This window comes from Ictidomys tridecemlineatus, chromosome 1 (genome assembly GCF_052094955.1).
Source record: "Ictidomys tridecemlineatus isolate mIctTri1 chromosome 1, mIctTri1.hap1, whole genome shotgun sequence".
Lineage (NCBI taxonomy): Eukaryota > Metazoa > Chordata > Mammalia > Rodentia > Sciuridae > Ictidomys > Ictidomys tridecemlineatus.
Genome location: NC_135477.1, coordinates 197,317,620 through 197,333,413, shown reverse-complemented (window position 1 = coordinate 197,333,413; position 15,794 = coordinate 197,317,620).

Sequence of the window (15,794 nt, the reverse complement as noted above, 5' to 3'; positions counted from 1 at the left end):
TTATAAGAGACTTAACCTGATCACTGCATTAACCCACTGAGAGTGATTAACTGGGTAGTAACTGTAGGCAGGTAGAGTGTGGCTGAAGGTGGTAGGTCACTGGGGGTATACCTTTAGGGTGAGCAGAGCTTTCTTTTTGCTTTCTTGTTGCCATGTCTTGAGCTGCTTTCCTTATCCACACCTTTTTACCTTGATGTTTTGCTTTACCCCTGACCCAGAGCAATAGAGTTGGCCAGCAATGACTAGACCTCTGAAATCATGAGCTCCAAACTAACTTTTCCTTCTCTAAAATAGTTCTTCTCAGGACTTTTGGTCACAGTGGTGAAAAATCTGACTAAAGCAATACCTTTTGATAATAACCCTGAATGTAAATGGTATCAGTTCTCCAATTAAGATATGCAGACTGGCTAAGTTGATTTTTTTTTTCTTAAGAAAAGAGACCTAACAGAATGTTGCCTACAGGAACTCAACTCACCAACAAAAGTGTATACAGGCTGAAAGTGAAAGGATGTAAAATGATATTCCAAGCAAATGAAATGTGAAAACAAGCAGAAGTAACTGTGCTTACATCTGACAAAATAGATTTTTAGACAAAAATCAATCAGAAGAGACAAAGAAGTTCACTATCTATAAATCAAGAGAGCAACTCTCAAGAAGTTTTAATGGTTTTAAATATATATGCACCGAATGTCAGAGCATTCAATTTTATGAAACAAATGCTATTAGAGATAAAGGAGGAGATAGGCCTCAAAACAAAAATAGTGGCAACTTCAACAACCCATTCTCATCAATAGATAGATCATTCAGACAAAAATAAAATTAACAAAATTATAAAATTTAATAAATTACATTATAAATCAAATGGACTTAATAGACATCTATAGAATACTCCATCCAACAGCTGCAGAATACACATTCCTTTCATCAGTTCATAAAACTTTTTCAAAAATATGCCATATCAGACCACACAATAAAAAAATGTCTTGCATTTTATCTGATCTCAATCAGATGAAACTAGACATCAATAGCAAAAGAAACTGCAGATGTTATATGAACACATGGAGACTGAAAAATATACTATTAAACACTGAGTTATTTAACAAATCAGAGGGCAGATGACAAACTTTCTTGAATCAAATAAAAATGGAAACATAACATATTAGAACTTTTGGGATATAGTAAAATAAACTAAGCAGAAATTTTCTAGAAATGAGTTTCTCCATCAAAAAAAATACAGCAATCTCAAATAAATTACTTAGTGATACATCGAAAGACCTTAGATATTAAATTACTTTTTTTAAAAACAAAAAAAAAATGTCAATCAGCAGTGAAGGCTGTTTGATATTAAATTACTTTTTTTCAAAAAAAAAAGATCTTAGAAAAACAAGAACAAGTCAAACTCAAAATCAGTAGTAGGAAAGAAATACTAAATATTTGAGCAGAAATAAATGAAACCAACTCTAAAAGAACAAGACAAATTATCAATGAAACAAAGAGTTGACTCTTTGAAAAGGTAAACAGAATTGGCCAATATTCTTGAGTAACAAAGATGTAAAACTTCTCAATAAAATACTTACATATTGAACTCAACAGCACATTAAAAACAACATACAACCATGACCAAGCTGATTTCCAACCAGGGATGCAAAGATGGTTCAACACATGCAAATCAATAAATGTAGTAAAACATATAGAATGAATCAAGGATAAAAATTATATGATAATCTCAATACAGAGAGGAAAAGCCTATGATAAAATTCAAAATTCCTTCATGATAAAAACCCTTGAATAAATTAGGTACAAAATGATTATATCTCAATGTAATACAACCTTGTTATGGTTTGGATGTGACGTGTCCACCAAAAGCTCATATGTGAGATAATACAAGAAAGATCAGAGGAGAAATGATGGGGTTGTGAGAGTCTTTACCCAATTAGTGAATTAATACCCTAATAGGGATTAACTGAGTGGTAACTTAATAGGGTGTGGCTGGAGGAGGAAATTGGGAGCATGGCTTTGGGTTATATATATTTCATATCTGGAGAGTGGAGTCTCTTTCTGCTTTCTGATCACCATGTGAGCTGCTTCTCTCCACCACACTCTTCTGCCATGATGTCCAGCCTCACCTGAAGACCTTGGGAATGGAGCTGGCCTTTTATGGACTAAAACCTCTAAAACCATGAGCCCCTAAATAAACCTTTCCTCTTCTACAGTTGTTCTGGTCGGGTCTTTTGGTCACTGTAGCAAAAAAGCTGAGTAAAACAAGGCTATATATAAAATCCCCTAGCCAACATCATAGCAAATGGGGAAAAACAAAGCATTTAATCTAAAATTGGAAACAAAAGTATCCAATTTCATTATTCATATTCAACATGATATTAGCAATTTTAGCTACAGCAACTTGGCAATAAAAAGAAACAAAAAACTGGGGATATAGCTCAGTGGTAGCATATTTACCTAGTATGTATGAGACCTCAGGTGCAATAACCAGTACTACATATGAGAGAGAGAGAGTGAGAGAGAGAGAGAGAGATCCATATATAGGAAATTGGAAAATAAAATTATCCCTGTTTGCTGATGATATGATTCTATCCATAATATTCACCAAGACTATTTGAATTGATAAACAAAGTCAGTAAAGTACCAGGAAACAAAATCAACATAACAAAAGTCAGTATTTCTCCTATATACCAATAATGAATGAACTAACCAAGAAAGAAATTAGTAAAGCAATACATTCACAATAGCCATCCCCCCAAAAATGTAAATCAAAACTACATTGAGATTCCATTTTACCCCAGTAAGAATGGCTACTATATATACATAAGAAAGTATAACAAATGCTGATGAGAATGTGGAGTAAAAGGAACCCTCATACACAGTTGGTGAGAATGTAAATCAATATAGCCACTAAGGAAAACAATATGGATATTCCTCAAAAAACTAAAAATAGAACTACCATATGATCCAACTATACTTTTTCTGGGTACATATCCAAAGTAAGTGAAGTCAACATACTTAAGAAATACCCACATTCCCATGTGTTTTTTTTTTGCAGTACTATTCACAATAGCCAAGATACAAAATCATCCTATGTACCCATCAACAGATGAATGTATGAAGAAAATATGTATAACACAGCACTTTTCAGCCATTAAGAAGAATAAAATCCTGCCATTTGCAGAAATATGGGTGGAATTAGAAGACATCAAGTTAAATAAAATAAGGTCACAACACAAAAAACATTTCAAAAATATTTTCTCTGATGTATAGTATATTTGTCACTTTTTCATCACTATGACCAAAATACCTGACAAGAAAAACTTTTAGGAGGGAAAGTCTATTTGGGAATCATGGTTTTTAGAGGTCTTAATCCACAGAAAAGGGGACTATTAGAGACTAGGGGAGAAACAGGAGGGTAATAGAGGGAAGGTAAGCATGAGCAATGCATGAAATACACGTGTATGGAAATATCACAGTGAAACCTATGACTTTGTATAATTAATATGTGCTAAAAAAAGTAATTTAAAACATTTTATGAGTTAAATGGAATTTCTGTGGTGTTTATACTATTATATATAAGCCCCTCAAAATCTTTTTTAACACCCCAATTTCTATTAATTATTTTCCTTGATGTAATTAGATGGTTTCATCTTAATAATATTTTTAGACTAGCCAAGTTGAAGATCCTTTTCTAAAATTCAGAAAGAACATCTCAACTTTTTCTGGAAGGAACTGTGATTATAACACATGAGATGGAAACCTGATACTCTCAAATTATAGATTCTTCATCCAATAAACAAAGATGATCTTTGAAGATAGAACAGACATGTCACCAAGGATCCCAGGAAAACCAGTAAGACCCAAGGCTTCACTGTTAGTCTGATTATCTTAGATTCATTATCATCTCTAATATTTTGCTAAGAAATTATCTCACTATTTATTTTTCTTATTCCATAATTATTGATATTGATAAAATGTTTTCTAAAGTCTTTATTGAAATTTTTAGTTTTAATAAAGTCTTTAACTTAGGAAAGCAAATGTATGTAGCCTTTTAGGGAACATGAACAGGTAAATAGCTTCTGATTGAGGAATAACTAGAAATTTCAAAAATGGAGTTTCACATAGGAATACTCCCTTGGAGAAATAATACTTAGAACTTCACAAATACTGAGATCAGACAAAAGTTCTGTTAGATGTTGCACTGATTATCAGAGACCTCTTCCAGACTGTCATCAAATTATTCTCAACATTTTCCCTTTATCCCATAATTCTGACCATTGTCCAGTTTTTAAAATGGTTCAAATAGCCAATATGCTAAAATGATTTAAATACAGTTTGATAGAAATAGGAGATGATATATAACACTGACCCATATAAAATTTCTAGTTAAATAGGTCAGAAAGTTTGACTATTGAAAATTTTATATGATTCAACCTAATATATTGATATATTCAAATATACATATACCCACATGCCTGTATATATACATACATATAAAATGTTACCATCACAAAAGATTGGGTGAATGGTATTTTGGATATCATTAGCCACAGTTTTAAAGTTGCCTCTCAATCTATGAAGATTTTTAAATAAAACCTTTAAATATATACCAAATTTATTTTCTGTGCTTAGATTTATTTTCTGGAAAATTTGACACAAGGATTTTTGTGGCCTTTGTTTGTTTAGGTAAAATTTCTTATCTTTGAATTTTCAACACATAGATATACATTGCCACATCGGTTAAAATGCATATGTATTTGTGAATCCACCCATGCTTAGATGGAAATCTAGAAATGTGCTTTTTATAGTTAAAATTTATTTGTTTGCCAGTTTTCAAGCAGTACTTTGAAAGAACTATACATAAATGAGAGGTATTTGGAGTCTGAAACACATGTAAGCATAGAATCAAAGGCTTTCTAAATTCTAATTCTAAAATTTTCCAATCATGACCCAAATTTTTCTCTGCTCTATAAATGCTCAGAGTAAAATTTTACATTATCAAAAATCATTTTCCCAGTGTTCTATCTGATGTAATTTTATGGAATAAATCAACCAAGAAGAAATTATCTATTGTGTAAAGGAAATAAAATCTTGAAAAATATTAATTGTGGGTAACTTATCCATAAGGAAAATGAAGAAAACAATATCAAGGACTGTCTTTATGATGTGTTCACTCATGTAATCAATGTTACATGTAACCTTAGTGAAATATCAGTCCATTATTCAAGAGCCCGAAATCTGGAATTAAAATTATTATTATTTAAAAAAACCCTCCAACAATCTAAAACAAAACAGACCTTAATTTTTAGCCATTATAACTCCTAGCTGCACTACTGATTTTGCTACTTATTATTATCAATGGTTTTACTTGGGTGGTCCAATAGCTATTGGATGTATGGGTATAGAAATTTTTAAACATTGAAGACTTCTGGTTTTTATTGTAATGTTTCTAATAATTCAGGGAAGTTGAAGACTTTCCAGAAGAGAAAGGTCATTTGTGATTTATTGTGTGGCAACAAATAAGCAATAAAAATTACCAATACATAACACTCCGTTTTTTCAAGTACCACATTGAAATTTTAGGGGTAAACTGATACCATCTAGTAGGCATAAATACTTTAGCAAATTGGAATAGATTCTGTTTATTTCACCCTAATCTTGTACATTCATCCTCACTTGAATGTTAAGTGGAATCTCCAAATGGGAAAAGAGGAAAGAAAAGTCCAGAGCAGAGTCCTCTGAGAATATGACTGTATGTATTACTGTCCTACAATGTAAATTGTCAGTCTAATTACAGTTTTAGCAGAAAGTTTTCCATTGGAAGCGTCTATGGATTAAAATTTTTAACAACACTATGCCAGTTATTTGAATATGAAGTCATGGAAATTTCAGCTATTATGATGTATCCCATTAAACAGTATTAAAAAAAAACTAATATTGTCCAATGTTAGTCAAATGCTCAAATGGAATTTCATCCTTTTTTCCTTCTAAGAGTTTCTCTAAATACTTTTTTTCCAATTGATTACAAAATGTATTTTGAGTAAGGAAATATTTACATTTTTCTTCCACTCATTTTTAATTTTCTAAGTGTCTTAAAAATTTATTTTTTACTTTATTACTAAAATAAAAGTAATTATCTAGAAATAAAAAGCCAAATACTTAAATACAATAATTTTTAGAGCAGAAGGGTTAAATATATTTCCCTTACTCTCAGAAAAAAATGAATACTAGAAATATAAAATCATTAATCTCAAGTTTAAGCATAAAAACAAAAAGTAGAATTTAGGTCTTAGTCTGATACACTTTGTAACTACATAGTAAGTATTTGTTGATTAAAGTGTGACAGGGGATATTGTCCAAACAATAATATATCACATTGTTGTACCAATCTGTGTAATAATAAAAGTTTGACAAATTTAAAAAACACTTAATCATAATTCAGAGACTGTGCAAAAGAGAAAACACTATTTATACATCACTATATTTTACCAGTATAAGAAGATAGCAATAAAATAAAAATACAAAAGTCAAAGTCAAGGAAAATGTAAGTAGAAAAAAAACCATAAAATTCAAACCATTGTTGTCCCCAATCTTTTATGAAACAATAGAGGTAAAGCTAAATAAGAAAAATTCAAATGCAAAGGTTGAGATTCAAATTTGTCTCAAGGTTAAAAGAGAAGCATTGTTGACAGAGTGACCTTATCAAGATAGTGGAATGGGAGCTTACAGTGTTTTCCCCTCACAGAAACTTTAATTCACAATTATGCATGCATGAAAATATTTTCTTAAGAGCTAAAGAGTACAGGTAAGAGACTGCAGCTCCTTGTTGAAACACAGAAATAAGAAAAGATGTGTTACACATAACAGAAATATTAATTTCATATTATCTGCATCAAAATCCTCCTGAACCCACATTATGTGAAAAGAGAATCTCTCTGCATAAGGGAAGAGGAATGCAGTGAGCACTCAGTTTTGTTGTGAGCTCCAGTACCAGGTCTATTCCAGTGAATGCTGGTGCTGGGCCAATCACTGTGGAACCAGATTCCAAGCCCACTCTGGAGAACTCAAGGTGCAGGCCTTCCAGAGCACTAGGCCAGCCCCTGCAGACCCAGGATCCATTCATGCTCTAACATCCAGCCAGCCAAAGGTTTCAGTCCCCCTCCAACACCAGTGTCAGATCAGATGCTATAGTCTCAGGCTTAAGATTCATCCCTTAAGCACCAGGCTCTATACTTGCCTTAAGAACCTAGATTCAAGTATCTCGCTAGCACCAAGCCATCCCCTACATCCCTGGATTTGAGTTCTGTTCCTAAAACACAGGTTCCAGACCCCTCATATGTACTCTATACACCCTCATCAGACAGGCCTTATAGACCCAGGCACCATGCCTTCCCATTGGCTGACCACACCATGATGCCACCTTGCCAAAGACTCCAGCAGCAAGTCCTCTCATGATTACATGAATTTTCCACCCAAAGTCTCTGGACAAATTTCTGGTAATGGGCCTTTCTTGCTGAAGCTACCATGAAAAGCTTGATAGTGGTGCCTACTTCTTGTGTGGACATGAAAACAAATCCCAAATAATCAGGGCAAAATGACACTAACCAAAGAATGGGTTTTGTCAAGCAGAAGAAAGACTCATCAACTTCAAAGACAGGGCATGAGAAATTATGGAGTCCAAGGTATAAAAAAGAAAAAAAGAATAAAAGTAAAAAGAACCTAGAGACATATGAGATATTATCAAGCACACCAATATGTACATTACAGATATCCTAAAGTGAGCAGAGGAAGAGAAAAGACAAAAGATACATTTAAAGAAATAATGATAGAAAATTTTCCAAGTCTAGATACAATTGAACATCAAAATAGTGAAGCCCAAAGAACCACAAATAGATTAAATATGAGATCTTCATTGAGAAACATTATAAACAAATTCCTAAAAGTCAAAGATGATGTTAAAAGCAACAAAAGTGACTTATCATATACAAAGGAAACTCTACAAGGCAATAAACGTAGGAACCTTGCAGGGTAGTAATATAATGGATGAAATATTCAAAATGTTTAAGGAAAAAAATCATGGCAACTAATAATGCTATACCTTGTACAGCTTCTCTTCAGAAATGAAGGAGAGAAAGATCTTTTCCAGACCAAAAAAAAAAAAAAAAAAAAAACTGAGGGAATTTATCACTATTCGACTAGCCACACAAGACACTAAAAGGAATTCTTCAATGAAAGGGTGCTAACTAACAACATTAAAAGTACATAAGTTTATAATTAGTTGTAAAGTTAAGAATCAGAATTAAAGTTAGCATCAGAATTCTATGAATATTGTAGTGTTAATGAGTAAGTCACTTTTCACTCTAGTATAAGAGATAAAATGTGAAGATATTAAAAATAACCATAGGGACCATAATTTGTAAAACAGTGCACAAAATTTAAAAATATAAATTTTATATAAATTGCATAAATATAACAGAAGGAATTAAATGTATTGTTTTTGCATGCAGTTGAAAAGGTTATTAAAGTAGATTGCTATAACTATAAAGGTTTTATAAAAGCATCAGTGTAACTTCAAAGACAAAATTTCCAGTAGATACACATACAGTAAAGAAATAAATCAAAGCAAATCCTTATAAAAATAATCAAATCACAAAGAAAGCAAGCAAGAGAGGAAAAGGAACAAAGAAACTAAAAACAATAAGAAAAAATAAAATGACAACATAATTATTTTTCTATCAACAATCACTCCAACTTTAATTATGTTGTTTTTCAATTAAAAGACTAAATAAATTAAAAAAAAGAAAAAAGATTAACAACATGTTTCCTAAAAAATTACTTTCTAAGGACACACATAAGCTGAAAGTGAAAGGATGGATAAAGATTTTCCATACAAACAATAACTACAAGACAGCAAGAGTAGTTATACTTAAGTCAAACAAAAAGAGTTAATGCTAAAAACAATAAAAAGAGAAAATGAAGGTAATTTTATAGTGATAAGGAGTGAATTTAACAAGATATAGCAATTATACTTACATTTGTATCTAGAATCAGACCACTTAAATATATTAAACAAATATTAAAGAACTAAAGAGAAAAATAAATGCAATAAAATAATGGTACAGGGTTTCAAAACCCTGCTTTCAATAATGGAGAGATTATTTAGGCAGAATTTCAATAATAAAACAGCAGACATGAGCAAGCATATAGACCAAAGGTACCTAACAGACATATAAAGAATGTTGCATTCAATAGCAGCAGAACGTGTATTTTTTAAGCACACACAAAACATTATCCAGGGTAGATTATATGTTAGATCACTAAGCAAGTCTTAAGAAATTTAAGATTAAATTACATAAAGGATCTTTTATGACCACAATGGTATAAAACTGGGAATCAATAATACGTGGACAGTTGAAAAATTCACCAGTAAGTGAGAATTAAACAACAATCTTATGAACAACCAATAAGTCAAAGAAGAAATCTGTCTTGAGACAGATGACTATAGAAACACAACATAAACATAAAACATTCAGGAAAATCAGTTTTAAGATATATATATATATATATATATATATATATATATATATATATGTGTGTGTGTGTGTGTGTGTGTGTGTGTGTGTGTGTGTGTATGTGTGTGTATAAAACAATAGATGCCTACATTAAAAAAAGATAAACAATCTAGCTTTATTCCTCAAGGAACTGGAAAAAGAAAACTAAACAAAGTACAAAGTCAGTGGAAGAAAATTATAAAAATCAGAGTAGAAATTAACATTACATAGAAAAAAATCTCTGAAACTTGAGTTATTTTTCTAAAAGATGATCAAACTTGGTAAACCTTTAGCTAGACTACCAAAAAAATGGAAGACTCAAATAATAAAAATCAAAATGAAAGAGGAAATACAACAGATACCATAGAAAAAAAAGATACACAAATATTATAAACAACTATGTGTCAACAAAAATGGATAACCTAACAGAAAAATACAAATTCTTAGAAAGATACAATTTAAAAAACTAAGTCAGGAAACCAAAGAAAATCTGAACACAAAAATTATGAGTAAGGAGTGTTAATTACTAGTAAAACTTCCCAAAAAAGCGAAGTCCAGGACTTTACCTGGCTTCACTGAAAAAATCTACCAAACATTTGAAGAACTAATACAAATCTTTCTCAAACTCTTCCAAAACATAAAAAATAAAAATAAAGATGGAGGAAGACCTCCAAACATGTTTGATAATACTACAGCCAGACAATTATGCCAGAAGAAAATTGAAAGTAACTGCTCTTGATTAATTTAAATTCAAAATTCTCAACAAAATACTATTCAACCAAATCCAATTACTCATTAAAAAGAACACACACCAGGGCTGGGGATGTGGCTCAAGAGGTAGCGCGCTAACCTGGCATGCGTGCAGCCCGGGTTCAATCCTCAGCACCACATACAAACAAAGATGTTGTGTCCACCGAAAACTAAAAAAATAAATAAATAAATAATAAAAAAATTCTCTCTCTCTCTTAAAAAAAAAAAAGAACACACACTATAAGCAATAGACTTTATTCCTGGGAATCAAGATAGTTCAACATTCACAAACAATAAATGTGATACACCCCATTAGCAGAAATGAAAGATAAAAGCCATGTAATCATCTCAATTAATGCAAAAAAGGACATTTAATAAAATTCAGCATTCTTTCATGATAAAAACTTACAGCAAATTTCATATAGAAGTGTGTCTCAATACAATAAAGACCATGTGAAGAAGACCACAACTAATATTATACTTAATGGTGAAAGTAAAAACTTTTCTTCTAAGAACAGAATCAAGACAAAGATCTTTGCTCTTGACCTTTCTATTCAACCCAGTACTAGAAGTCCTTGCCATGTCAATTAGGCAAGAAAAGAAATAAAATGCATCTAAACTGGAAAAGAAATTAAATTTTCTGTTTTCAGATGACACATTCTATATACAGAAAACCCTAAAGACTACATAAAAATAATGGTAGAATAAGCATATTCAGTAAAGTTACAGGATATGAAATCAACCTACAAAGTTCAGCAATTTCTGTACATTGACAAACTATTCAAAAGAGAAATTAAGAGAACAATTTTACTTGTAATAGAATCAAAAATAATAAAAGTCTAAGGATAAATTTAATACAGGAGGTATAATTCTATACAATGAAAACTATAAAACATTGATGAAAGAAACTAAAGAATTTATGAATAAATGAAAAGATAGCCTGTGTTCCTGAACTGGAAAAATTAATATTATTAAAATATCCATAAAACCCAAAATGATCTACAGAGTTAATGTGTAATGGTTCATTTTAATTGTCAACTTGATTGGATTAAGAAATGCTGATGATTAATAGGCTTATGGGTTGTCAATAAGGGTGTGTCTAGGAATGATTGGCATGTAGGATAGCCAACTAAAATGGAGATTGTCCCTAAGCATAGGCAGCCACCATCCAATAGAATTATGACTTGGATGGAATAAAGGTTGGAAGAACAAGAAAACAGCAGCAGATGCAAGCTTGATTCTTCTTGAACATGTTCTTGACTGCTGCTGTGATCATCTGAAAATATCTGACTCTTGCTTCTTCACTCTTCCACAGTGGACTCTGCCAGTGATTCTCCAGAGACCTTCAGTCTTGGACTAGAATATCACCATTGATCTTGTTCTGGGGCGTTAGCCTCTTGGACTGCACGGCTACTGATTATTCCAGTTCTCCAGCCTACAGATGGCCATTGTGGACTATCCAGCTTCTGGTTGTGTAAGCCAACCTAATAAGTCTTTTTTTTAAAATAATTGTACTTTCTACTGATTTTGTTCCTCTATGGAATCCTAATATACAATGCATTCTAGTGAACTTCCAATGACCTAGTTCACAAAAACAGAAAAAAAAATCTAAAATGTTTATGAAGCCAAAAGTCTTCAAATACCCAAAGCCAAGAAAACAAAGTTGGAAGCATCACAATTCCTGATTTCAAACTATGTTAAAAAGATACAATTATCAAAACAGCATTGTGCTACTATGAAAACAGACCTATATACCAATGGAACAGAGGAGAGAATGTAACAATAAATCCACACATGTATATTTAACTAATATTCAATAAAAGTATCAAGAACACACTACAGAAAGGACAGTTTCTTCAATAAATTGTTCTGAATAACTACATGTCACGGAATGAAAATGAACCCTTATCTCAAACCATATATAAAAATTAACTCAAATTGGATTAGCGTCTTAAAGGTAAGTCCAGAAACCACACAAGTAGTATAAGAAAACAGTGAAAAAACTTATTGACTTTAGTCTAGGCAATGATTTAAATATGACCTTAAAGGCCTTAGCTACAAAAGTAAAAACAGAAGAAAACTATTGCATTGAAATGAAAAACTTCTGTACAGCAAATGAAACAATCATCAGAGTAAAGTGAAAATCTATGGAATAGGAGAAAATATTTGCAAATCATAATCTGTTAAGGGATTAATAAACAAAATATATCCAATGCTAAAGCAACATAATAGAAAGAGAACAAATAACCTCATTTTTAAATGGGCAAATGATTTGAATTGACACTTGTTGAAATTGATCAAATTATATTTTTATATATTTTTAAATATGCCATAATGAAACACACTGTTGTAGTTTGGATGTGAAGTGTCCCCCAAAAGCTCGAGTATGAGACAATACAAGAAGGTTCAATGGAGAAAAAAATTGGATTGTAAGAGTCTTAACTCAATAAGTGAGTTAATCCTCTGATAGGGATTAACATAGTGGTAAGTGAAATGTAGGGTGTGTCTGCAGGAGGAGGGAGTCCGGGAGTGTATATATATTTGTATCTGGGGAGTGGAGTCTCTTTCTCTCTCTCTCTCTGCTTCTTGATCACCATGATGTGATCTGATTTACTCTGCCACACACTCCACCATGATGTTTGGCCTCATCTTGAGCCCCAAGAAATGGAGCCAGCCTTCTATGAACTAAGATCTCTGAATCTGTGAGCTCTCAAATAAACTCTTCCTCTTCTATAGTTATTCTGGACAGATCTTTTAGTCACAGCAACAAAACAGCGGACTGAAACCCCCAGTATTCTGAATAATTGATATGCATCAATAAAAAATGGTGGAAGAAATAGAAACAGCCAATATGTGTATTTAAATGTCCTTATCATGGCTAATTATCAGGGAAATGCAACTCAAAACCATAATGAGTGTATCATTTATTACAAGCCCTTTCAGCAGATAGAGCAAAAATTATGGATCTACATTAGCCAGTGTATATATATATATACACATATATATGCATAGTTCAATATTTAACCATTTATATCTATATTAAGCTAAACCTGAGTTTATACTGATCTTTTCAACTCCCCATTGTTATTGAAATTACTATTGAAAACATAAATAAGCATCATCTTGTAAGGAGACTATTCATTTCTTTAGGTTTCAAGTTGAAATAATTTAAATATCACATGCATTAGGAATTATTATTATTAATAATGAAAACAATCTAATAATTATAATATTTAATAATTTAATAATTTTTGATAATTTTAATTTTATTATTTAAAGTCCCATGTATTATAAATCAAAATGCTGGTAAAGCAGTTAAACTGAACTGTTGATATAAATTTTTTATGCTTTAAGTTTTTAAATGTCAGGTTATTAGTCATTATAGTTATTATAGAAATTTATTGGTTATATGGTAATTATAGAAAGATATCTTTGTTGATCCCCTGCTCATTGGTGTGTTCAAATAAAATGGTTAGTACAATTAGATATGGAAAGTGTCAGAGACTATATTTCCTTGTGTTACTTTAGTATCCTGACTTAAAGCTATGATTCTGGTGTTTTTTGAACACTAAGGAACCAGATGTACTTTAATAATAGGTTGTTTTTAATATATTTACAGATATGAAAAGAAGGCATCAAAGAAGGGCAAGACAACTCTAAAACAGTTAAAGATCACACAGGGAAAGTATCTGAAAGAGATTCAGAGGGGTTCTAGTGAGCATCCAAGCCCTTGGGAACAAAGATTACAAATGAAATAGTGGCTTTTTCAAATTATGATATTGACCACATTCATGTGAATTAAGCTCCATAAAATATTTGAGAATGATTAGACCCAGCTTTGCTTATTTTAAAGAAATCTTTTCCTTATGTTATAGATTGTATTTTGAAATTATTTAAAAATCCCTCTCCTCATTCTAGTTTACTTCAAGGGTTTTAGCATATATTTGTTTCTTGCCTCAAGTAATTATTATGATGGTTGTCAAATAAGGATTTTCTAACTCCACCACAGCTTCCACATCTACTATGTTGTAGTCTACTGCAAGAAAGATCTCATGTGCTTATTTGTTATTGATAATACCAATAGCATACTAATTTGATAGCTTCCTTTACATATTGAAATAAAAGTTTCTAATTATACCTTGAAATATTGTATCCCATATATGTAATTAGCTAGTCTCCAAGGAGATTATCATCTTTTAAGTTGAAATTCACATAAGAAATTAAAATATAGACACTGGGGTGAATATCATTTAATATAAAGATAAAGTGAAAAGAACTAGCCAACTTAATGGCACAGTGGTATCATTATAATTTTTTAGCAAATGTAGTGTCTTTAATCTTTAACTTTACTTTCATTTCTTTTCTTAATCAAATACAAATGGTTAAAATCCATTTTCTTTCTGATTGAGCAACTAGCTTTTCCTTTAGTATACCATACCATTATATGTATTACATACATCATATGCTTGTTCAAATATTATTGGAAGATTTGTAAAAGCAATGAAAATTTAGAGAAAAGTTATAAGAATAATACAAATAATTCTGATAGATTTTATCAAAAGACCTCATTTAAGATATTATCCTGCTATTTAACTTTTCTGGTTAGACTCTACTATTAAGCTAAAATATTAATACATATACTAATAAAATATTTTCCTACTAACCTTTCCTATTAAGAATTTCTAATTCCCATTCGAACTGATCTTTGTTTAGGCTGCATAGAGGTGCACGTTCATTTTTTCCACATGAATATTCAACTGATAAAGTGTTTTTCCCCACTTAATCACAGAATATTTGTTGCATACCACTGTCTGCATACATATATTTCTGGGCTCTATTCTGTTCCAGTAGTTCTTTTCTAGTATTACAAGTTGTTATGGTTTAGATATTAGATGTCCCCCAAAAGCTCATGTGTGAGATAATGTAACAGTTTAGAGGTAAAATGTTTGGGTTGGGAGAGCCTTAACCTAATTAGCACATTAATTCACTGATAGGGATTAACTGGATGGTTGCTGTAGGCAGGTAGTGTGTGGCTGGAGGAGGATGGTTGCTAGGGTTGTGTCCTTGGGGTTTAAGTTTTGTTGGTGGTAAGAAAAGTGAGGTCTCTCTCTCTTTCTCTCTCTCTCTCTCTCTCTCTCTCTCTCTCTCTCTCTCTCTCTCTCTCCTTCCTGGGCGCCATGTTCTAACTTGCTTCCCTCAGTCATACGCTTCCACCATGATGTCCTGCCTCACTTTGGGCCCTGAGGAATGGAGTCAGCCATGTATGGACTGAGACCTCTGAAACCATGAGTGCCAGATAAACTTTTCCTCTTCTAAAATTGTTCTCAGCAGGTCTTTTGATCACAAAAGTGAAAAATCTGACTGAAACAGAAGCATGATCACAAGATTTTCCACTATCTACAACCTGACCTTTTGGATTTGGCCCTGAGTCATTAATTTATAATTTAAGTAATTTAGTGTGCCATTTACTTTAGGTTGGTAGATAGATAT